Source organism: Dendrobates tinctorius, unplaced genomic scaffold (genome assembly GCF_039654945.1).
Source record: "Dendrobates tinctorius isolate UK_male_01 unplaced genomic scaffold, ASM3965494v1 ptg000001l, whole genome shotgun sequence".
Lineage (NCBI taxonomy): Eukaryota > Metazoa > Chordata > Amphibia > Anura > Dendrobatidae > Dendrobates > Dendrobates tinctorius.
The window spans coordinates 3,649,764-3,655,763 of record NW_027361669.1 but is presented as its reverse complement, the minus strand read 5'-3'; the positions used below and the strand labels follow the sequence as shown (position 1 = coordinate 3,655,763).

Sequence of the window (6,000 nt, the reverse complement as noted above, 5' to 3'; positions counted from 1 at the left end):
AAGGTGTTGGCTGACGCTGCTTGAAGAGACCGCTGGGGCTGATGGTGATGCAGCAGAGTTGGTACAGCTCTCCACAGGTAGAGCTAAGTCCCAGGGCAATTGTATTATAACAGATAGTGATGGTGGATGTAATGCAGCTCCCTCAAAACACATTTGTTCAGAGCGGACTATCACGTTCACTAATCACAGTCATTCTATGTGTAAGTGTGCATGTGTAGCCCATTCACTATCTCCATCCATCCCTCACTCCCTCAAGATGGCTGGACCATCATTGTAAATACACCATTGTAAATACACACCTGTACTTTGTATCTCCCCCACCTCATTGTAGATTGTAAGCTCTCACGAGCAGGGTCGTCTTATTTTGCTTTAATTATTGTATTGTTAACGTTGTTACTTATGACTTATGTTTGTAACTGTAAAGCGCTGCGGAATATGTTGGCGCTATATAAATAAAGATTATTATTATTATAATGCAGGGCAGGTGACACAGTAAATATTTCTGAGGACACAGCAGGGCAACAGTTTCCTTTACCTTTACTGGATGTTCTGAGGTGTAGACCGGAGCACTGGTACAGGTGGAAATGGAGAGCCGGGCAGCCTGGAAGCAATTAGGATCCCCTAAGCCAGATGGTGTTGGAGCCCTCCTTACTGCACTGATCTCTGAGGTCCTTGCTGCTTGAAGCTATGCTCAGTCCTCTGTTCCTTACTGTTCTTTAGTCCTTGCCTGTATGGCAATCAGCTTGAGTCTTTTATAGGTGTCACTCCTTCATGGTGGCTCCGGCTCTGGTATGCTGCTGTGCCTTCTGGTGTGTGATGTGGCCAGGAGGCCTGCAGTCTCCTGCCCTCCGGATTTGGCTGCTGGGACTGTTGTACACGTGCAGCCACGGACTCTGACGCCCGGTGTCAAGTGCTCTTCCCTGGGGTGAGCTTGGTCACAGCTCCAATCCTCAGGCTTTCCTAAACTTCCACTTTCCTCTTTTCACTCTGCTCTTGGGATGAGCTCCTCACAGCTCCTGTCCCCTGTACAGACTCTCACAGACTGCCACTAACCCCGCCTACAGGCCAGAACTAATAAGGATTAGAGCCCCCCTTTCTGATCTGGAGTAGGGAAAGGTGTTGTATGCTGGTGTTATCTGGCTAGTGAAACCCTCCTTGCTTCCAGGCATGACATCACCCTCTGTGAGTGAGGCAATGTCACTGTGGCAACCGGACTCCTGGTGTGCCACACAACCTGGGCCCAAGAGATAATGTGACCCATTAACACTTCCAAAGCAGCATGCGGCTTGTGTCATAGACACATTATTGGACTGTATAAGGCCCATACACTGTTCTTGCACAGGAACCCTCTAATGTCTTTGTCAACCTCTGCTAGAAGCTGTAATTTCTCTGTGACAGGTGTTATCGCCCCTCCCTGCCAACTGTCCACATTAATTGCTGTGTCTTCCTGAAATGTCTGCGTAAACAGATAAAGCAGCCAGTGACGTGTGTGCAGGTGAGCTCATGTATTATATTATATTACATAGCACTGTCACTTTAAGCCTGAGACAGCCCTTAATGACGTGTGTTACTTGGGCTGGGGGTGCACAGCTCTGCAGTCTCGCCCTGTGGATCGTGGATACGAGCTCTCTAGCATAAAGCCTCATTGTGTGACAGGTTAAAGGAAAATCTGACATCTACGGGGGCATTGATAAAGAACGGTAAGTAAGAAACATTCATTTAGAGGGAACCAGATAGCTGATTCACTCTACCGACCCATGGGCAGCAAGAATCAGAAATCAGCTCTGTTATTGCAGCCGTTAATGGATAACTAAAAAAATGACAAATAGGAAGACAGTTGTCATTCTATTTATCAACTTTTCAGTTAAATCATAAATGGTATTAACAAATGGCAACTCTCTATTTCATCTGTGTAGAACTTACGTGTAGAGTATTTGGTTCATCGCTAGATTTCAGCTCTGCTTTCTTTCAATGAAAGGCTGAAAGGCTAGCATCACTTCTGTAGGCTCAGGAACAGATTCTGACCTTTGTACTGGACAATGATGTATTTGATACAAATGTAACACCCTGCAGTGTGAGAAGTATTAGGCCTGTGTGAGTTTTCAGCCTCAGGAAATATACACAGTTCCTGTTTACTAACATTAAGCAGAGCTGAAAGACCTCAAGCAAATATTCTCGAAGGCAGAACAGTAGAATGTATGTAGTCAAATGCACCAAATATAATTTTTTCCAAACATTTTTATAACACTATTGTCAATGTCGGATAGTACTTTACAGATGTTTCCATGCTAATTAGATTTAGTGACGTAAGTCTGGAAAATCCCAAAGACACATTCCAAGTTCATTGCTAGAATGCTGAGTCACTTGGCTGCGTGCCCTTGGGTCCTGTACATTACATGAGTGGCTGTGGCAGAACAATCTATAACTTTACTAGTAACAATATACAACCTGAACAATCTGCTATTTATTGATGTGCTAAGTGCACTCAGTGCTAATACACCATGTTATGCCTTATTCATGTGTTTGTCTCCTTTGCGTCCTAAAAACACGACTGTCCTTCATCTCTGTGATAGAAACCAGCCTGTTGTGAGTTCATTTTCCCCTTCACCATTGAGGTCTGATGAACTTCCTCTTCTGGTGAAGGAAGGTAGTGAGGCTGATTACCAAGCACCTGAGCAGGATGATGATGACTGGGTGACTGGAATTGCTGACTGGATATAAGGCAGCCGACGCCCTTCTGCCTTGCTGGTGATTTCTCAGAGGGATTTTAGGAGACCAGTCTGATTCCTGCTCCTCAAAAGTTTTCTGCTCTGCTTTTTGCATTTGTGTTTTGGTTTTGTTTTGCCTTGTTTTTCTGGTTTTCTGCCATTCCCTTCTGGGGTGAGCTGAATTCCTTTTCGCTCTGTCTTCAGAAAATACCTGAGTACTGATATAGTCTTTTTGAAGCCTAGCGTCTTCAGGGCTTTTTTCCCTATCAGTCTGTTGGCTCTTGTTTTGATAGGGTTTTGGCGGATTGCAGACAGCAGCTTTTCTATCCTGTCCTATTTAGTTAGCTTGGGCCCCATAATTTGCTCAGCCTATCTTTCTATCTGTGTGAGTGTTTTTTCATCTTGCTTCACCGTCATTATATGTTGGGGGCTGCCTATTGCTTTGGGGTCTGCTCTGGGGCAGTTTAGATTTCCCTTTCTGTCTTTAGGCTATTTAGTTCTCCGGCTGTGATCGAGGGGTCTAGGGCACCGTAGGAACCCCCCACGGCTACTGCTAGTTGTTGTTGATAGGTTCAGGGGTCTGCAATCCAATAGCTGCCAACTTCTCTGGTTTTCTGGACTTAGCTAGTATATCTGTTTTTGCCTCCTACGGTGACTCATTCATAACACCAGCCTTAATGATGGGGTATAGTGGGGTAAGATGCGTCAAATTCGTTAAGAGGTGCACGCATTTATTGAATTAAGCCCATCTTTTCAATGGCATGTGCCTTCCCAGAAATCCTATTCCAGTCAGTGACTGGAGTAGCATTTCTGGCATAAGTTACACCACTAAAGGGGCATAACCTTTGATGAATTTGGTGGGCGGGTGCTACGTCATCCTATGCTTTGCCTACTTTGGTGGAGCTGGCTGGAACTAGTGTGAAAACGGCAAAAGTCACAACATTTTTGAACAACGTCATGTTGAAAATGTGACTTTTCAAAGTGTTTTATGCGAGAAACTGGTGTAAAAAAAGTTTTGAGAAATCGGCTCCTATGTTTTTTTTTATCAGTTTGACTATTTTTTACCACACATATGCAAAAAGATAATGAGATGGATTTTTCCCAAGGTTTTTTTCCCCGCACCCATCAGAATTGGCAACTTGTCCACAAAACGAACCAGTCTGTTATTTTAAGTAGACCATCAGTTAAGGAAAACAAAAAGAAGGCATGTAAAGAGCTGTCAATTCTTTATCCCGATGTTGATAGTGGAAAAAAACAATATAATACAGGGTGGGCCACTTATATGGATACACCTAAATAAAATGGGAATGGTTGGTGATATCAACGTCCTGTTTGTGGCACATTAGTATATCGGAGGGGGGAACTTTTCAAGATGGGTGGTGAGTCCATGGCGGCTATTTTGGAGTTGGCCATTTTGGATGCAACTTTTTTTCAATGGGAAGGGGGTCATGTGACACATCAAACTTATTGAGAATTTCACAAGAAAAACAATGGTGTGCTTAGATTTAACGTAGATTTACTTTTCCATGAGTTATTTACACCTCAACTATTACCCCATATGCCACCGCTACAGGGCAGTGGGAAGAGCAAGGCTATGTGCCAGAATTGGCACCTTTTCTGAGGCAGCTGAGATCTGGAGTTTGTAGCCTGGGGCACTATCCATGGCCCCTTCCTAGGCTATAAATATCAGCTCTCAGCTGTCTGCCTAACTATTGCTGGCTATATATTATAGGTGGACCCCACGCCATTTTTTTTCATGAAATAATAATTTATTAAAAACATGTCCATAATTTTGCACAAACACTATACTAATTGTATTTGTCACTGACGTGTATATATAAATATATAATTTATATATTTATATTATATATCCATATTACATGTATATATATTATATATATATTTATATATTATATATATATATATACATATAATTTATATGATATGTATGTATATATATTATATACAGTATATGTATTACATATATATATTATTTATATATGATACTAGCTGAAGAGCCCGGCACTGTCCGGGCATAGTAGCTAACTGTGGTTAGTTATAGCAAATTATAATTATCCTCCATCCCATAGTCCCGTGCCCATATACCCATCATACATATCCTCCATCCCATAGTCGAGTGCCCATATACCCATCACACATCCTCCATCCCATAGTCCCATGCCCATATACCCGTCATACATATCCTCCATCCCATAGTCCAGTGCCCATATACCCATCACATCCTCCATCCCATAGTCAACCATTATGACATCATAATGAGCGGCGGGGCTTGCAACCTATGATGACATCAGCATCGCCATGGCAACCATTATGACATCATAATGAGGGGCGGGGCTTGATACACACACCCTTTTTCCCCATTATGTAGATAGGGGCAAAATTGTTTGGTAAATTGGAACGTGCAGGGTTAAAATTTCGCCTCACAACATAGCCTAGGACACTCTCGGGGTCCAGATGTGTGACTGTGCCAAATTTTGTGGCTGTAGCTGCGACGGTGCGGATGCCAATCCCGGACATACACACACACACATACATACATACATACATACACACTCTTGAGCTTTATATATTAGATGTATATATATATATATGATATGTATATATACACTCACTGGCCACTTTATTAGGTACACCTGTCCAACTGTGTGTTAAGACTTAATTTCTAATCAGCCAATCACATGGCGGCAACTCAGTGCATTTAGGCATGTAGACATGGTCAAGACAATCTCCTGCAGTTCAAACCGAGCATCAGTATGGGGAAGAAAGGTGATTTGAGTGCCTTTGAACGTGGCATGATTGTTGGTGCCAGAAGGGCTGGTCTGAGAATTTCAGAAACTGCTGATCTACTGGGAATTTCACGCACAACCATCTCTAGGGTTTACAGAGAATGGTCCGAAAAAGAAAAAAAATCCAGTGAGCGGCAGTTCTGTGGCCGGAAATGCCATGTTGATGCCAGAGGTCAGAGGAGAATGGGCAGACTGGTTCGAGCTGATAGAAAGGCAACAGTGACTCAAATTGCCACCCGTTACAACCAAGGTAGGCAGAAGAGCATCTCTGAACGCACAGTGCGTCGAACTTTGAGGCAGATGGGCTACAGCAGCAGAAGACCACACTGGGTACCACTCCTCTCAGCTAAGAACAGGAAACTGAGGCTACAATTTGCACAAGCTCATCGAAATTGGACAGTAGAAGATTGGAAAAACGTTGCCTGGTCTGATGAGTCTCGATTTCTGCTGCGACATTCGGATGGTAGGGTCAGAATTTGGCGTAA

General features: G+C 43.3%; 1 protein-coding gene across 2 annotated transcripts in view; it reads left to right on the top strand.

The window, feature by feature from the left end:
- Window positions 1–1,541: 1,541 nt before the first annotated feature.
- LOC141100594 (E3 ubiquitin-protein ligase RNF14-like) overlaps window positions 1,542–6,000 on the top strand; it is a 59,459-nt gene continuing 55,000 nt past the window's right edge. For both annotated transcript variants that reach the window (XM_073590211.1, XM_073589487.1), the window contains exon 1: window positions 1,542–1,700. The gene's annotated coding sequence lies outside the window, so the exon portion shown is untranslated. The remainder of the gene's footprint in view (window positions 1,701–6,000) is intronic.